The 20,665-nt window shown below is 39.2% G+C and overlaps 1 long non-coding RNA gene across 1 annotated transcript in view; it reads left to right on the plus strand.

The window, feature by feature from the left end:
- The first annotated feature begins 781 nt into the window (after positions 1-781).
- Positions 782-20,665, plus strand: part of LOC131936236 (uncharacterized) — a 97,024-nt gene continuing 77,140 nt past the window's right edge. The window contains exon 1 of the long non-coding RNA XR_009386033.1: positions 782-1,327. This is a non-coding gene — a long non-coding RNA (uncharacterized LOC131936236). The remainder of the gene's footprint in view (positions 1,328-20,665) is intronic.

Genomic DNA, 20,665 nt, shown 5'->3' on the forward strand with positions numbered 1-20,665 from the left:
AGAGCAGAAATAGTATGTGACGGAGAAAGTGACAGGCTCAGTAATCCTGTAGCATTTATCTGTCGCTTACACCCTTACTGCAGCCACAACTTATACCCCTCCGTCTTGTCACCCATCCCTCCCCCTGTCAGGTCACGTGCACCCCTATACTCCCCCCTTATCTTCATCCCCTCCCCAATCATTTTCTCATTCAGATCTCCCACCCTGTGTCAAAGTCATCCTCGATAATCTATCCCAGTCCAACCCCCACCATCATCCCCTACACCTAGTATATAGCTCACTCCTCCCCCCCCCATTGTCATATCTCTACCCCTATAATCTCTTCCTCTCCCCCAGTGTACTGTCCACCTCTATCATTTATCCCTCTCCCCCCCCCCACACTGTCCCACCCCCAGCCCCAGCCCAATCATCTACCCCTCCGCCACAGTGTAATATCCTCTCCCTAATCCTCCCCCCTCTTTAGTTATATCACCACCCCTCACTGTCACACCCCCACCCCTCATCAACTACCCCTTGTCATATCCCTATCCTATATCCACCTCTCCCCTTGTAATCTGCCCATGTCATCTCTCCCTCTCTCCATGTCATCTCTCCCCTCCCCCCTCCCCCTCCCCCCCCAGTCTATGACGTGAAAGACCGGCACGAGCCCAGCGCTTGACGCACGCGCGTGAGACCACGTGACGTGCGGCAGACGGACACTTCCTTGGTGAGCGCGTCAAGCAGTTCCTAGGTGAGCGACGTCTCCGTCCCTCAGAGCCGTGCGCGCACCTGCCTCAGAACGCCAGCAACTGTTGGCGACCCGTCGACAGCAACGGACTATTTCGTACATCGGAATAACGGGCTGTTGTATTGTTCCTGTGTTACACACATTTTAACCCGCGCGAGCCTACACATTTGTGAGGATACAATAATATTCACACTTAATCAACGTGTATTTACTTCAAAACATTATCGAAGTTAAAATTTAATTATTTTCTGAATGAGTTTTCTTGTTTCTTAAAAACGTTGCCAGATAAATTATTTTTTTTTTGCTAAATTATACACAACATTACCCGAATGTTAAGCAATAACAGTTCGATACCTATCAGCCTGACATGTTAAAAAATCAATTAATGCTGACATAATTGGACGCCTGTAGAAGCACTGACTGACGCGGCGTCATAGACAGCAGCACGTTGGTGTAATAGATGACAGGACGCTTGCTAATAGCACAGATAGAGAGTAGAATCTGTGGACAATTGCCTGTGGTAAACCACGTTGCCATATTGGACGTTTGCTTGCGGTGCTAGATCTGGACACACCAGGCTAAGTGATACACCACTACAACGTAAGTATTTTATTTATTTTTTTAGTTTTTTTTTCATTTCCCGATGGTTTAAAAACGTGTTTCACTATTGATTTTATCGAGTAAAAAAAAATATCAAACATTTCATTTTACACCAAGTTTGCTAATGAAGTTCACTCAAATATCGGACAATATCTGAATGCAAATCGAATAAAAAAAATAATTTTCATTACATAAATCTTTAGTACTTTCATTTCAAACAAATATGAACATTTTTCATAACAGACCTGTTCAGTACATTTTAGACGAATTTATAACATGTTCAAACAACCCTAATATCCCGCGTAAAAAAATAAAGCTCTTGTAAATATTTGCTCCGATGAGGCAACATAATAATCAACTTTTAATTAACTCACTGCCGTTTGCGATGTGACAATATCACGTGATTATTTACACAACTCTGCTACAACTGCTACAACTGCTACAACTGCTACAAGTGCTACAGCTCAGCTTTCAATCACTGGGTTGGGTACATGTAAACACACAACGCGGATTTCTTCCAGTAACTAAACAACGGATTATGTTTTGTAAATCTAAAGATATTCATTCATCCGTGAAGCTTAATCTATGGGTAATGTCGCGATTAACGGTGTGTTTCATACATCTGTGACGGGTGCTTAATCTGGGTGTTGTAAGTGTTTAAACCAGGTACGACGGGCGTTTAACCCATATTTTACCGGTGTTTACTTCAGGTGTGGTGGCTGGTTTATCTAGGTGTTGCAGAGTTTAATTTAGGTGTTGCATGTGTTTAAATTTAATCTGTGTGTGGCGTGTATTTAACACTATTATGGCGGACGCTTAATCCAGGTTTTGCAGCGTTTAATCCAGGTGTTGCAGCGTTTAATTTAGGTGTTGCATGTGTTTAAATTTAATCTGTGTGTGGCGTGTATTTAACACTATTATGGCGGACGCTTAATCCAGGTTTTGCAGCGTTTAATCCAGGTGTTGCAGCGTTTAATTTAGGTGTTGCATGTGTTTAAATTTAATCTGTGTGTGGCGTCTATTTAACACTAGTGTGTCGGACGCTTAATCCAGGTTTTGCGGGTGTTTAATTAAAGTGTGGCGGGTGTTTAGTCCAAGTATGGCGAACGGTTATTCACTATTTAAATTTACCTAAAGTGTTAAAATATTTATGGAACCATCGTAAAATGTTAATATTGTAGCGGACTTCTTGTTTTTCTTAAAACATTATACATTAAAATGTCCAACATTATATTCTAATCAAAACAACATAACCATTCATTGATTTACCATTTCATTACCACTCCGTTCATACGAATATTTTAGGAGAATCCCTATATTATAAGATATTTTGCAATTAAAAAAAAAATCTGTAATGACGACTATATTCGCATCAAAACGGGTGAAAATATATTAAATGTGTGATTATTTTTATATCAATTATGTATATATATATACATATATATATATATATATATATATATATATATATATATATATATATATATATATATATATATATATATATATATATATATATATATATATATTCCCCCCTTCGATCGTACACTTTTGTGAATTAAAAAACTGAAGCTCCCACTACTTGCAATCAATGGCCACAAACCATTCTCTGGCCAGCTAGTGGCCGTGTGATGCCAGCCCCAGTCGACCACTTCAACAAAGGCCATAAACCGTTGTTTAAATCGAGGCTATTTCCTGTAAGCACGTGCCCTCCATCCGTCCCGACATGCCTTGCCGGCGTTTGTTTACAATTCCCCTCCCCTTACCGCGGGTCTAGTCTCGATGTGAAGAGAGTTGCAACATTTACAATTGTTAACAAATAACAAACATGAAAATGTTGTATGTATTCAGATTTTTTGTTTTTCTTGTGGTTTGTTTGTGGATTGTGGTTTGTGGTTTGTTTCTGATTTAAAGGAGGGTTAGGCTATAGTTTGTGGTGACTTTTTTGTAGATCATCCCCGGACTGAACAAAATCATTTTGGGTGGGGAAAGAAGGTCGTATCTAGTTTGAACTCTTCGCATAAAGTTAAAGAAAACAAACAAACAAACAAACCAAACAAACAAACGAACGAACAAACAAACGAACGAACAAAGAAACAAACAAACAACAACAAAACAATTATAAACCTAGCATAAGTAAGAAATTATATATGTAAAAAAAACACTTGAACTGGGCTTGTTTAATAATTTGTCCAAATTTTACACTCAATTAAAAAAAACACGACAGAAAACTAGATTTCTATCAGGGATAAATGACAGGTGACAATGTAAAAACAGCCGAACGATGACATAGTTAGTAAATGACACTTAATTAGTAGACGACACATCACTCATGAAATGCAGATTTGACATCCCCGTACACAGAGAAACCATCCTGCTACAGTTGATGCCAAGTTAAACATTTTTATGACATCTTGTAGATATGTTACAACAGCCATATTTCCCAACTGGCGTGTAGGCCTATAGCACACAAAATAAGACTCACCCTCTGCCCTATATAACGTTAGTTATATATCATGTAACGGACAACCACCCTAAATGTAACTACTACTGTTAGAACTGTAAATAAATATTGACAAAATAAATACAATAGGAAACAGTGACATAACTGTATTTCATCCTGGCAATGCAACTTAAAAAAAAGCCTGACAAGGTATGTTTAAATACAAAACTTGTCGCACACTTGGTTTAGCTATAGATTGCTTGTCTTTAATGTGCTAATAATAATGTAGAATGTTAAGCAAAAAAGTAAAAAATAAGGGAAAAAAATCATGTTTTTTTTTGGAATTCTCTTTCCGTTAGTTTTGATAAATGAATTGAGTCTAGAATGGATTGGATAGTTTTAGCATGTACTGAATAGTTTTAGCGTGTACTGAATAGTTTTAGCATGTACTGAATAGTTTTAGCGTGTACTGAATAGTTTTATCGTGTACTGAATAGTTTTAGCGTGTACTGAATAGTTTTATCGTGTACTGAATAGTTTTAGCGTGTACTGAATAGTTTTAGCGTGTACTGAATAGTTTTATCGTGTACTGAATAGTTTTAGCGTGTACTGAATAGTTTTAGCGTGTACTGAATAGTTTTAGCGTGTACTGAATAGTTTTAGCGTGTACTGAATAGTTTTAGCGTGTACTGAATAGTTTTATCGTGTACTGAATAGTTTTAGCGTGTACTGAATAGTTTTAGCGTGTACTGAATAGTTTTAGCGTGTACTGAATAGTTTTATCGTGTACTGAATAGTTTTAGCGTGTACTGAATAGTTTTAGCGTGTACTGAATAGTTTTAGCGTGTAGTGAAAAGTTTTAGCGTGTACTGAATAGTTTTAGCGTGTACTGAATAGTTTTATCGTGTACTGAATAGTTTTAGCGTGTACTGAATAGTTTTAGCGTGTACTGAATAGTTTTAGCGTGTACTGAATAGTTTTAGTGTGTACTGAATAGTTTTAGCGTGTACTGAATAGTTTTAGCGTGTACTGAATAGTTTTATCGTGTACTGAATAGTTTTATCGTGTACTGAATAGTTTTAGCATGTACTGAATAGTTTTAGCGTGTACTGAATAGTTTTAGCGTGTAGTGAAAAGTTTTAGCGTGTACTGAATAGTTTTATCGTGTAGTGAATAGTTTTAGCGTGTACGCGTGTACTGAATAGTTTCAGCGTGTACAGAATAGTTTTATCGTGTATTGAATAGTTTTAGCGTGTATTGAATAGTTTTAGCGTGTACGCGTGTACTGAATAGTTTCAGCGTGTACAGAATAGTTTTATCGTGTATTGAATAGTTTTAGCGTGTATTGAATAGTTTTAGCGTGTACGCGTGTACTGAATAGTTTCAGCGTGTACAGAATAGTTTTATCGTGTATTGAATAGTTTTAGCGTGTAGTGAATAGTTTTAGCATGTACTGAATCAATCGCTTTATCCAAGCCAAACAATTTGGATGCACTGATCCAAAAACATGTCTTCTGTTTTTTAAAACTGTTTTTAAAGCTGATTATTATTTATCACGTCGGTGGTACCCATGCGATTTCATGCAAGATGTTGGAAGGTTCCCTTGCTAGTGGACGTTAGACTCTATCTCAAATTGCGTCATAACAGTGTGGCGTGGGGTCTTCACACACAGCAACACACAACGTCATGGGGTCTTCACACACGCAGCAACACACAACGTCATGGGGTCTTCACACACGCAACTACACAACGTCATGGGGTCTTCACACACGCAGCTACACAACGTCATGGGGTCTTCACACACGCAGCTACACAACGTCATGGGGTCTTCACACACGCAGCTACACAACGTCATGGGGTCTTCACACACGCAGCTACACAACGTCATGGGGTCTTCACACACGCAGCTACACAACGTCATGGGGTCTTCACACACGCAGCTACACAACGTCATGGGGTCTTCACACACGCAGCTACACAATGTCATGGGGTCTTCACACACGCAACTACACAACGTCATGGGGTCTTCACACACGCAGCTACACAACGTCATGGGGTCTTCACACACGCAGCTACACAACGTCATGGGGTCTTCACACACGCAGCTACACAACGTCATGGGGTCTTCACACACGCAGCTACACAACGTCATGAGGTCTTCACACACGCAGCTACACAACGTCATGGGGTCTTCACACACGCAACTACACAACGTCATGGGGTCTTCACACACGCAGCTACACAACGTCATGGGGTCTTCACACACGCAGCTACACAACGTCATGGGGTCTTTACACACGCAGCTATATAACGCCTTGGGGTCTTTACACACGCAGTTAGACAACTGGTCTTCACACAAGGAGCAAATAACGAGGATCTTCACATGTGAACCGACCTTATTGGTCTAGCAACAACCTTATGGGATCTTCACACAAACACCACCAAATCGTCTTTATATCTTCATGGGGACTTCAGATGAGCAACAGTCACATGAGGTCTTCACAGGGGTTTCACGTGAGCAACAACATCGTGGGGTCTTTAGCACGAACAACAACCTCACGGAATATTCACAACACCACAACATCACGATATCTTCATGGGTCTTCAGATGAGCAACAATCTTATGGGGTCTTTACACCAGCTACTACATGATGTTTTTTTTTTTAAGCGAGCAATATCGTCATGGGGTCTTCACACGATAAACAAACTAGCAAAGGGGGGGGGGGGCACTCAAAAAAAAACCAATTCATGGGGAGGGGGTCTTCACACGAGCGACAACCTTATGGGGTCTTCACACGAGCGACAACCTTATGGGGTCTTCACACGAGCGACAACCTTATGGGGTCTTCACACGAGCGACAACCTTATGGGGTCTTCACACGAGCGACAACCTTATGGGGTCTTCACACGAGCAAGAACCTCGTGGGATATTCACACGAGCGACACCACAACGTCATGATATCTTCCCACAAGCACCAGAAACCAATTCTCGAATCTCCTGGCGCCGTAAATCTCCCCTTATCTGGCCGTTGTTCATGAATTCCCCCCACGTAGCCCACACACCATCAAACGACGGCCCCTTTCAAACCACGGCAACAGATTTATAGCTTTTCCGCTTATCATTGTTTTTACCCCCCCCCCCCCCCACCCTCACCCCACCACTCTCTCCATTCGCTAGTGTACCGAGGTAACCATGACAACCGGGTACTGTTAATTTTTTTCTAGACAGTTGATCAGAAGGTCATGTCCTTGACAACAATCAAAATGCCCCCCCCCCCTCCCCTTATCATAGCTTGAACAGAATATTCCATCCCCTCCCCCTTATCAACAGTATGCATAGAATATTCCACCCCCTCCCCCCGTTTCCACGTCAATCGAGGCCACGCTAAAAAAATAACTTTTGAACTGAACTAGACGATGGACAGTTGTGGCTTGTCTTTAAGGCTGACTTGGAGTCATGATTGTATGACCGCTTGTGTCTTGATTGTACGACTAAAGTCCTAGCAATGATTGTATGACCGTGTTTCTCTTGCCTGTACATCCAAAGACCTTGAAATCATTTGTAGGACAGTTTTTCTTTTCATTGACGCCCAGTTCATTGTGAAAAATATTCACGTCGCTACGCAATGCTTTCATTTTTTTCCTAATCAATAAAACAAAATATTGAGTATACTGTTGGAATTATTTTGAGGATTTAAGTTTATTTAAAAAGAAAACAAAACGAACTCAACTTTACCACATGACATTAGTGTGACATGATTCATGTTTACAAAAACACCTTACAGAACAATGTAGTATGTATTCAATTTTTATTTTTTTCACTGCAGTTAACGCTGTTAAAGTTAGGGCAGGATCATACTTGGAGGGTATAGTCAAAGCTAGTGCTAGAGATAGGTTTCTGGCGATTAAATAATGTAGTCGATAAACACAAGGCCACAAAAAGGTAGCGGTGATTGCAAAAAATAAAATAAAATAATAATTAGCTTTGATTCGCTTCGCCAGCTTTCTAATAATATTATACAAGTCGATTTAAACAAATGACTAATGAAAAGTCACAACAGCGTAATAATTGCAATTTGGTTTTAACGCGGATTATTAAAAAAATTCTTATCAAAATTAAAATTTATTAGACGCCCCGAATGTCTGTAACGGATGGATTATAACTCGTTGATTTCGTAAATTTCGAAGTTTAAACAGGTACGCAACAAAACTGTGTTAGCTCATCAATCCCACCCCCCCCCCCCCCCACCCCCTTACAAACTATGCCGTGAACAGTATCCGAATCTGAATCTCCAAATTTAAACAGGTACTAAATAAAACTGTGTTAGCTCATCAATCACCCCCCCCCCCCCTCACCCCCTTACAAACTATGCCGTGACCAGTATCCGAACCTCAATCTCCAAGATCTGAACACTCACCACAATACAACTGACTCTCTAAAACTGTTCTTCAAACTCCGCTGTTAAATCTCCACGCCTTTAACCCGAGCAGCGGTCAAGCATAAAATCAATGAGGCGTGCCCTCCTGCCGTTACGTTCAAACATTTTTAGTTTTCCAACCTGCCTCGTTTTCGCACAACTCGTAAATATTGTGACATGAAAACAAAATGGCCGCCCCTCACGCGAAGCACTATCGATTCCCTCGCGCTCCCAGGTGATCGGGGGTATCGATCCCATTGTAAATTAGTGAGACAATGGCATGATTAATTAAACGGATGTGACGTAAGCATTTATTGTGCTGGCGTTTAAGCTGTTGAAGCGTTTTGAAGCGCGCTATGACGACTTCCGGTGTGGTTTGATGAAATCCGATCAAAGATGCACGGCTGGCGATTGAAGGTCAAGGTCATTTAATGCGATGGAAGTTCTCGCTGATGTATTTCAAGGTTAACAATATATAGTGTTAACACCCTGTTTTGTTCTTTTTCAATGTTAACAATATATGGTGTTAACACTGTTCTGTTTAACTCTATGTTAGCTATCTATGTTAGCTAGATGTTGTCTAGATGTTGTCTAGATGTTGTCTAGATGTTGTCTAGATGTTGTCTAGATGTTGTCTAGATGTTGTCTAGATGTTGTCTAGATGTTGTCTAGATGTTGTCTAGATGTTGTCTAGATGTTGTCTATATGTTGTCTAAACGTTGTCTAGCTGTTGTCTAGATGTTGTCTAGATGTTGTCTTTATGTTGTCTAGGCTCAAAGCCTTGCTCCAAGGTGACTTGTCTAAATATGAGTTTTCCTGCAGTAAAATGCCAAGTTGATTTTTGTTGGTCGCACTAGTTTTAAGTTGTCTTGTCAAATGTAAAGTTAATTAAATGTCAAACGTCCAAAAGCTAGTTTTAAAAAATTAAGCCACAAAAAAAAACCCGCACAGAAAAAAAAACTCCCCTGAACTTTCCTGCTACAGTAGTGACTAGCACCAGATTTATCCCAACTGAACGTTGGACACCTGAAGCGACTTATTTCATGTGATACTCGCGATACCTTAGACTGTGGACCTTGTACTATATCTGTCTTTCCCCCCACCTTACCCCACCCAACCTTCTCCCATGTTACGATACCCCCCCCACCCCAAGTCTACTTTTTCTTGGTCATTTTACTTCCCCAACCTCACCCTCCCACTCTACCTCCTCAACCTCACCCTCCTACTCTACCTCCCAAATCACTTCCTCCTACTTTACTTTTCCCATCATCTTAGCTTCTCACCTGACCTCCCAATCACTCTCACCCTATCTCCCCTAACCCTCTCCCCCCACACCCCCATTCTCCCTCACTGACTTGAGCACATCAATGTTTAATGCTGGACTAAAAGTCGTCCGTTTAATCACGTTCCCGTGAGTGTCAGCCCCCACCCCCACCTACAACCGTGTGTCAGCCCCCCCCCACACCCAGCCCCCACCCACCTACCACCGTGAGTGTCAGCCTCCACCCCCCCCCCCCCATCCCCCTACCACAGTGATCGCCAGCGCCCACTACCACCTTGAGTGTCAACGCCCACTACCACCTTGAGTGTCAACGCCCACTACCACCTTGAGTGTCAACGCCCTCTACCGCCGTGATTGCCAGCGCCCTCTACACCCCCCCCCCGAGAGCCACCGCCCTCTACGACCGGGATCCCTTGGTCCTGCCGCTAATGCCAAGCTAGAGTTACCCACGTCACTTCCGTTATTCGAGCCTACTTTCGCTTTTAAAACCCCTTTCATCGTGGCGATGACAGCACGCCATTTTTACGTGACACCTTAGGGGAGGACGTGAGGGCGTTGGAGGGTGAGGGGGGTCAAGGACGTTTAGTCGAATGGTATCCTTCATTTGAGTCATGGTAAAAAAATTGTCGGAAAACCGTTGAGAGGTTGAAAGTAGAGTACGTCAAATCTGCTTTCATCAACGTTTAGAACATTCCATATATATATATATATATATATATATATATATATATATATATATATATATATATATATATATATATATATATATATATATATATATATATATATATATATATATATATGTATAAATATATATTATATACATATATATATATATATATAGGCCTATTATATATATATATATATATATATATATATATATATATATATATATATATATATATATATATATAATCAGAGTCATTAGCCCGCGATTTCTCAAAATATTAGAAACATGTTAGGAAGATAAATTTGTTATTATTCTCCACTTAAAAAGTTGTTAAGAACAGTGGCGTAGGCAGGGGGGGGGTTAGGGGGGGTCATAACCCCCCCCCATAGACCCCTCGGTATATATAAAAAGTATGAGGGGGGGTGCAAATCGAAAGTTTGAGGGGGGGGGGGGTGCAAATCGAAAGTGTTTGAGGGGGGGTGCAAATCGAAAGTTTGAGGGGGGGGGGGGTGCAAATCGAAAGTTTGTCCCCGGGTAAAAATTGGAACCCCCCCCCCCCCCCTTGAGACGATCCTGGCTACGCCACTGGTTAAGAATGTAAACAATATAGATCTATTTTAGATGAGTACCTGATATTTTTTTTTGTAATTTCATTAGCGTCAGGTTGTAGATCTCGTATTTAAAAAAACAGTTTGTTGATCGTGTTGTTGTTTTTTACTTGCCGCATATGATCAATTTCTCGTGAGATCAACTCACGATGTTTACAATATTTAAAAAAAAATATTCTCGCAAACTCTCGCGATGGCACGAGAGCATCATGGGATATCAATCAGAGCCGGGTGCCCGGGTCCTGAGTGTGGGCGTCACCCGGCACCCGGGTGTGGATTAACCGGAGTAGATCGAATTAGCCGCCCCTGTCCGAGCAAGCTGTCCGCCGGCTTTAGCTGTGCTCAAGGCGCTCCATCTCGGCAAAGGTTTTTCTCCAGCAAAAATCGGGATTTTAAAAAGGTTTATTTTTAGATGTTCTATTCTTAGATGCGTGAATCGATAAATTAAAAAAAAAAAAACAACAACACATTTTGTTAGGCAGAGTGCATTGTGTGCTTGCTTGTCTTCGCGTGGTAATTAATTAGCGACCTGTAATCAGCTTAGAGTCTGTCCTTGTAACTTCAAAGACCTAAATATCGTTTTTTGGAGAGCTTGAAAATATTTTATATAACACAAAAAACCAACACAATTTTCAATCACTTCCTTATCACCCTTTACATCACATACCATTTTCTTAAACAAACAATAATATTAGTTAGCTTTATAAAAAGCACACACAATGCCTAAGCTTGATATTACTAAATGTTGCTTTGATTTGCTAAATAAATATACGTGATAATATTTTTTTATAACCAAAATCGCTTGTTAATCTCTATTCGAAACAGTTACAAGCCTGAATAAAGTGTTAAATTATGCTTGTGGGAATTAATTAACAACATATTGTACATAGCAGAGACTTAGGAAAATACAAGTAAAGAAAAGCAAACACTGTTTTATAACACCTTAACTTATTTGACGTATCCTATTTACTCCTTGAGGAGTTTAGAGCTTAACACCTTTACTCCTTATACAATAGGATAAACCACCACCAACACCACTTCACACATAATACACCATCACCAACACCACTTCACACATAATACACCACCACCAACACCACTTCACACATAATACACCACCACCAACACCACTTCATACATAATCAACCAACAAAAAAAAACACTTCACATATGATAAACCACCACCAGCACCAATTCACACATAATACACCATCACCAACACCACTTCACACATAATACACCATCACCAACACCACTTCACACATAATACACCACCACCAACACCACTTCATACATAATCAACCAACAAAATAAAACCCACTTAACATATGATAAACCACCACCAACACCAATTCACATTTTTTTAATATAATACACCACCCCACACCACTTCACGCTGTGTGAGATATACACCATCCACTGCGTAAGAACAAGATTCGATAGACACAGAGCAATCAATGTGGGCGGACTTGTGAATAAGACGTCCAAGATAAATAGTTGCTGATAATTATTCATGGAACTATAGATATAGATGTAATACAGACAATAGGAGGGGGGGGGTAAGCTTGGTTGAACGGGTATGTACGGTCACATCAGACAATTAGTTATACATTCAATAGAAGCAAGAACTGTAAAGGGCGAGAAGCACAAATCGTAAAGACTAATCACTCAAAGGGAGAGTACTCAAGTTTTTACTGTAAGAAAGTGGCTTTAGTTTTAAGTTGTCTTGTCAAATGTCAAGTTTATTAAATGACAAATGTTTTCAAGAAACTAGTTTAAAAAAAAATTAACCACAAAATCATGTGTAAAAAAATGGTAAGAAGTGGTTTAAAATTTTAATAAATTCAATAAATTTTACAGTTACACTTACAAGCTTTAAAATTAAAAAAATAATTTAAACGCCTAAATTTTGTGAAAGTATAAGTCTTGGGTATTGTGCATTTTACTCGATTCAAAAGTCAATTTAAAAAAAAAAAAATTGTAATGCGTAATGTCATTAGGTAATTTGTACACTAACTCAAATTAATGTAGTGACCCGATTCATATAATTCGCCCTTCTTCAAGATAGAGAGATATTTATGAACCAAAAGCCCCTCAATCTATTTAAAACCCGGGACGACCCGATATTTGCACACACCAGACCCAGACCTCTTGTCTACTCCCCGTATAATAAAACCCCCATAAAAACCTAAACCCAAATCCTAACTGCTCATCCCCAGTTTTTTGTATGCGGCCTGCGAGGGTGGTGTAATCTGAAAACACGGGCGGTAATCCACGCCACAGATCCACACAACGGCTAAAGTTGCGTCCCCCTGGTCCATCCTGTCTCCAAATTATCCAACCCTCCATGCACACCACCATCAAAGCTCAGATCCCGAGCAGTAAATATTTTTTGTGCGTGATATAACTCACAAATTGCCTCCCTTATTTTATCCAATCGTCAGAGTTAAAAAAAAAAAAAAAGCCCTTGATTTCAGTGTGACGTCTGTATAGGCCGGTGATTGGGGTGGACCATTGTGGGGTGACATGGGAGCACTCGCCCCGTGGCTGGGGCGGTTATTTTCCCGCGGGAACTTTTGGTTTCTTTACACCGGGCTGTGGAGTCTGAGCGTCTTTTTGTCTGCACGTCCGTCTCAAGCATGCGGCATTGTGTCGGCTCACATCAGATGCAGGTCTAGAAGAGCTTTTCTATTTTTATTGCCTATATATGTATATATATATATATATATATATATATATATATATATATATATATATATATATATATATATATATATATATATATTGTAAGGAGAATTGTTTACGTCTAGTCGTCATTTTTGTCTCTCCTCCAGATTATGGCGTAATTACTTTGATGAGCTCGTTCACTCTGTAATACATCACGTGATCAGCTTAACAATAATGACAAAAATAAACATATTGGCTTTGATGTTTTTCATAAAGTTTTTCAATATTTCCAATTTAAATATGGAACCAAGTTATCTTTCATAAATTCTTTCTGAAGTTTGGCATTTTTTTTAAAGCTGTTGGCAAAGAAATCATCAGATAGATTTTTACCTCAAGAAAAATATTTTTAGCTGTTTAAAAAAAAATCTTTACTTTGTCATAAAATGTTATTTTTAGAACTGATTGTGTGTATTCACATCAAGAATATTAAAACAACATTATTTGAATTCTCGTCGGCCCTGAAAACTTCCGAATCTGAAGTTAATTAGTTCAAAATTGTGTGCTGTTATATTAAAACATGATTCTATAACCTCCATCGTAATGTTGTTTTTTTAATTTAACTCCTACAGACTGTACGCTTATAATATTTTTCGTAATGAAAGAAAAGTTTTTAAAAAATCGTAAACAATTTTTTAATGGCCACATTCAAACGTAAATAAACTAGGCTTAACCGTTACTAGATGATGCTAACCGTAAACAGCACACATTATCGTGGATCCACGGAAATGCGCGACTAGTTTTGATATTGGTTTAATGCACGGTTTCTTTAAAGAAAGGTTAGGTCTGTTTTTTTTTTTCTTTTGCTTCAAACAAGGCATCAACGCTGGTTTACTTGATACAGTTTTACTTTTGTAAGACAAGCATTGATTGGCTGTACGGGAACTTTGTGATCGGTATTCTGAAAACTTCACTTTGAGTAATTTGTACTCAAAAACCTTGCCGTTAAAATACTTAAATAAAATTATCCTTTTTTTTTAAAGCACGTGGCATAGTTATGCCATGTTTATTTACATTAGTTTGACAAAATGTAAACAGCCAAATTGTTTTTGGCTTTAAAAAATATTAATTTAGACCCCGTATTCATTTTAATAACATTGTACCCGAAGTTAAGAATTTTTAATTAGCCGATCGCCACATTTCGAGACTATTCTAGTTGGTGTCCATTAAATAGTATACATTCAAATTTGTTTCACTATATTTTAGAACGTGACTAGGTTTGTTATAATTTTAGGTTAGTCAACAGTCAAATATTTTGTATTGTTTCGTCAGATAAGGTGGTTTGACTTTTTAGAGCACTCCAATACATCATAGTATAGCTAAATACTACAGTCATATTTTTTGTGTCGACCCCCGGCTAAACCAAGACAAGATTGTAGAGGCAAATAACATCACTAGCTAAAATAGACAATAACGGGAATTTCCGTTTATGTAAAAATAAATGTTGGTGCGCGAATCTAGGTATCGGGTCAATGATTGTTTTCTCAACAAATACAGTTTTTAGTGTACAATGAAGTAAGTTACAACCGGGTTAGAGAAAAAAAATATTAGCAACGATTGATTCTAATTGTTTAGTTTAGAAATTAATACTTTGACGTGCAGATTATCTCATTCCTAAAACAAGTAAAATTAAAAATGTTTTTTTTATTCGTTTTCTGACACAAGAACAATTATTTGGCATTTTATAATCACATAATAGATTAATTACTTTAGATATTGCAACCTACAGGCGCTGATAATGTTCTACAAATGATTCCCAATATATTTTTTTAAGTGTAGATTTGTTATAAAAATGCAAAACATTTCAAAAATTTCGATTTTTGTTTTAGCTTAATGAAACGTTTTAAAATTTACGAATGTAAACGCGATAGTCGTCCATATTGTGACGTCGAACTCTGTCTTCTGCCTTGGATGAAAATTTTCGCGGGGCTAAAAAAATTATTTCGTGTAGTACTGGCTAATTGTGATCCAAATTTAGAAACTTAAACACAAGATGGCGGGCGTGAGAATAGTGCTCACATCTCGTTGACAGACTCGATGGATTCATTAGCTCCCTCGCTCATACTGGGGAGGGGAGGATATTATAATGAGAGGAAGGGGAGGGGGAGGATGTGAGATGTGGGAGGGGTGGGGTGGGGCTGCTTGAAACACCTTGAAATATTATCCAGATCCATAAACCAAGGCCAGCCTAAGACGTTGCTAGCTCGACGCTTAACATGGTATTCGTTGAGTACGGTAATTATTTAAAATACTTTGTGCGATGGTTGTTTGTTTAAATAAATTAAAACGAAAGCTAAACAGAGAATTTTTTATCATTACATTAGAACCATACCCAAAATCTTAGTTCCGACCGAATAGTAAATGTAAATGTCGGTCCATATAACTACAGCAACAATGTACGATCACAAAAATAGAATATTTTTTTTATATTTGATATCTCATAACAATGTTAGAAAACCAGTCTGTTCTTTTATACTATATCGGTATATTAAAAAAAAACAATAAACGCCAGGAAATCCTTATACAGTTGGTGTGGTTGTTAATTAGTCAACCGTACTATCCCTTAACAAATCAATGTCAGAATTGTGGTCGGCGTGGTCGAGTCGGAAAAGCTCATGGCTGCTAAAACCGAAAAATCCTGAGTTTGTGCAGATGAGGCTCGATAGCTGGGGACAGTAACCTATCTAGGAGAGATAAACTCCAAACAACTGCTGCCTCGTAGTTTGTTCTTGGGTAGACAAAGGCCATAAAAGCAAAGCAAAGCCAAAAAGAAAAGCAGGCTGAAATTTAAGTCAATGGCCTATGTGGCGCATAACATGTTGACACGTAATACTTGTGTTGAAGGGATCCAATCCAACATACATTAAGAACAAAGAAGAAGAATGTCAGAATTGATCATGTTAAGCACAGTAGCTGCCGTCTTGATTTCTTGAAACGTTCCGAGAAGAATGAGCAGCTGAAGAAACAAGCTAAGGAGACAGTTGTTAACACTTACACTAAACGCGTTATCACCCAGCTCAGGAAAGTCCATTTTGTCAGCACTAAGACAATCAATTCTTGATACTAATGACATTAAACCTTGACACCTAATCCTTAGCAGATCATTGCTTAAAGAAAATATGTAAGTCTGTAAAAAAAAAAAAAAACGACCCAGGAATTTTCAGAAAAAAGATTTTTAAATTTTATTTTGAAAATGTTGTTCGCAAACCCAGTCAATGTTCTGTGTAAGGATCACTTTAAGTTGAACGTCCACAAAGTCAAGTAGGTGACTTGAAATTTATGACTTTTATAGTACAAGAGAGGCTAGTGGATACTTACAAATAAATTAATTGACTTTAAAATTAGATGTGTTCATAGCAGTTAATCAAACGGTGGCTTCTTACTTAAGTGAAATTAATGTCTTCAAATCTAGCCGTGACTCGAGGATTCAAACATAGGGACGGGTGGGGGGGGGGGGGGGGGGGACGAGAAGGGGGAAGGGGACGTTACTTCCCTGACCAAGTCAAATCAACGTCATTAAATCCAAACTGTGTCCGTAGCAGTAGCCAGTCCAAGGGAGGCTACTTACAAAATGCAGATTTCACCGGCCGAGTTTTCAATTTTCTCGCTCTACGTGCCATTCACATATGCGCGGAACATGAATGATCCTATCAATTATTAAAATACCTTCCTCCAAAACATACTGCCCTGTGTCATTAAATGGAAATGAAAACAATTTTCTTAAAGAAAAAAAGATAATAAATAAAAAAGTATTCGAGTTGTAAAGCCTTATGGAAATTTCGAATAGTTTTTTTCCCTTGCTATAAAAAGTGTTTGTAAGGCCGCGAGTCCACAGAGATTTGAATCAAATGTTGTTCGATGGCGCTCAAAGTCTATAATATTCTTCCCAGGGGAGGGAACAACTGACAAAGGGCAAGTCACTCTTGGATCATTTTTGTTTATATGCTAGATGAGGTACATAAAGGCTAAGCTTGCGTGGAGATTGCGCTACGCTTTTATTAATGGGTGAACACGTGAATGTTATACACTTGAATCAGGGGCGTATCGTCACTTATACACTAGAATCAGGGGCGTAGTGTGATTGTTATACACTAGGATCAGGGGCGTAGTGTGATTGTTATACACTAGAATCAGGGGCGTAGGGTCACTTATACACTAGAATCAGGGGCGTAGTGTGATTGTTATACACTAGAATCAGGGGCATAGTGTCACTTATACACCAGAATCAGGGGCGTAGTGTGACTGATACACTTGAATCAGGGACGTAGTGGGAACGTTATACACTAGAATCAGGGACTTAGTATGTTTGTTATGCTCTAAAATCAGGGGCGTATCTTAAGGAATTGAGAAATTAAGTGTGGCATCCTTTTTATTCATTCTGTAGGAGCGGCTACATGGTCGATGACACGACTTAACACAGAACATGTTTGCTAGCACCAGCTGCACATAATCCTTAAAAGATCATCTTTAGATCTCAGACAAGATTATCAAAGTCTAGCAGTGAGTCAAATATAAATTCCTGCCATCAAGAAAGATTAGAGAGAGGACAAATCCAGAACGGTGACCGAAAGACCAACACTCGACGTACTGAATTTTTTCAGCGTCGCACGTAGAAAAATAATATTCTTTGTAAAGATAGAGCAGTAGGCTATAGCTCGACCAATCATTGGTCGGTACTTTTGTAGGAGATTTTCAGTAGCGGCCAATGCATTTACTAAAGACAGAAATTTTGTTTTATTTTCTAATTTTCTTTGAATTAAGAAGTTTAATTTTATTCAAGTGTTTTGGTGTTGTTTTATCAGCCGACAATACTAATCGTGGTCCTGTTGTTCTGTCTAGGACATTATGTCCTGGCCAGGTCCTTATGGTCTGGTGAAGTCCTGCTAACATTACGGGACCCTATCTAGCAGGACCAGTTTGTTATTAAACAAAAAAACAGGGTTTCTTTCAGGCATTTATCTCCAAAAGGAAAGGGGGGGGGGGGTAAATTTCCGGTTAAAGTATATATTTTCTATATAAATTATAATTTTTTTTTCTATCTACTTCGCCCGGAGGGGAAAGGGGAGGGAGAGAGAAGAGATGCATGAAAGAAATTCTGCCCGAAACTCCTACTACTAACCACCCACCCCACACCGAAAATCTAACTCGTGTATTCAACAACGACAATACAGTAAACGATTGGGACATGCAAGCTCTACAGCCGACACAAACATCCAACATCTATACAACATCTATACATCATCGCTGGCATCAATAACGTAAGGTAATCAGTTGGTTTAAGCTGCCTTCTACAGGAGATTTGTGTCTCCCCCCTCCCCACCCCCGCGTCCTCTAACTCCCCCACCCCATCACCAGTATTTGATTCTAGCTGTGGATGTGCTAGACATGTTGTTTGGAGCTAACGATGCAGTAGGGAGAATTCTTGTTGCGAGCTAAATATGTTGTTGCTCTCTGTTTTTGCGAGCTAAATATGTTGTTGCTCTCTGTTTTTGCGAGCTAAATATGTTGTTGCGATCTTGCTCTGTGAACTAAATATGTTGTTGCGAGCTAAATATGTTGTTGCGAGCTAAATATGTTGTTGCGAGCTAAATATGTTGTTGCGAGCTAAATATGTTGTTGCGAGCTAAATATGTTGTTGCGCTCTGTCGTTGCGAGCTAAATATGTTGTAGCGAGCTAAATATGTTGTTGCGAGCTAAATATGTTGTTGCGAGCTAAATATGTTGTTGCGAGCTAAATATGTTGTTGCGAGCTAAATATGTTGTTGCGAGCTAAATATGTTGTTGCGAGCTAAATATGTTGTTGCGAGCTAAATATGTTGTTGCGAGCTAAATATGTTGTTGCGCTCTGTCGTTGCGAGCTAAATATGTTGTAGCGAGCTAAATATGTTGTTGCGAGCTAAATATGTTGTTGCGAGCTAAATATGTTGTTGCGAGCTAAATATGTTGTTGCGAGCTAAAAATGTTGTTGCGAGCTAAATATGTTGTTGCGAGCCCCCCATCCTGTTACCATAGCACCCAGAAAACCTGGCCCTTGATGATTACAGCCTGCCCGTGCCCCAGCAGACGTGAGTCCATCATTTATTAGTCTGCAGGTTTGGGGACGTCTGACACATGGACCTGAAGACCCACCAGGAAAAGACAACTCTGTCCCCGCTCCCTGTCCGATTACCCGAGAGTTGTCTGTCTTGTGAAACACATCCCTTGCATGATGCACTCCCTTTATTTTTCACTCCCGTCACCTGACCGGAAGTGGGCAATACATCATCACTCGGGGTGAAGGTTATTTCCTTACGGGTGTACGAGAACCGCAATCATTTCGAGAAGGAATTTCAACAAGGTCTAATTTTATTGTCGCGGAGAAAATTGTAACCATCTGCGTGGTTGTGGAATTTTGGACCGTCTGTCATTCCGAATTTATCTGTGTTTCTGCCTAAATTTGGACCGTCTGTATGTGCAACAATATTTCGACCGTCTGTTTTACCAAATAAATTTTGACTTTCTGTAATTTCTGGTCTTTCTGGGGTTTTTTTTTTTGCACAAATTTGGACCATCTGTAATGCTTTCTAATTTTGACCATCGATATTTCCGACGAAAAATCTAGCACAATCTTGATGTCTAAATTTAGACCATCTGTATTGTCGACTGGATTTGGACCATCTATATTGCCCCCTATTTCGGACCATCTGTATTGCTGCCTACATTTTTGACAATCTGTATTTCCGACTAAATTTGGACCTACTGTTATTTCTTGTCTTTTTGTTTTTTTTAGCCTAAATTTGGACCATCAGTAATGCTGTCTAAATGTATGACCTTTTATATGCCCGCTTCAATTTTGACCATCAGTATTTCCACAGAAATTCGGACCATGTGTCTTGCCGCTTAAATTTGGACCATCTGTAATTTCTGGTCTTTCTGAATTTTAGCCCAAATTTGAACCATTTGTATGCCCTCCTCAATTTTGACCATCGGTATTACCGACTAAATTTGAACCATCTGCATTGCCAACTTAGTTTGGACTATCTTGCCGCCAAAATTTAGACCACATATGCTTGTCAATGACCAGACATTCCTACGATAAAACGAAAAAAAAAAATAACAACAAAAAACAACATCACAAAAAAAAATAACCGTTGCCATGGAGACCACACAGTCGCATGCAAGCGTCCGGCAGTGTTTTGTAAATCACTGTCAAA

Source organism: Physella acuta, unplaced genomic scaffold (assembly GCF_028476545.2).
Source record: "Physella acuta isolate Inbredline_101_S28 unplaced genomic scaffold, ASM2847654v3 ptg000172l, whole genome shotgun sequence".
Classification (NCBI taxonomy): domain Eukaryota; kingdom Metazoa; phylum Mollusca; class Gastropoda; family Physidae; genus Physella; species Physella acuta.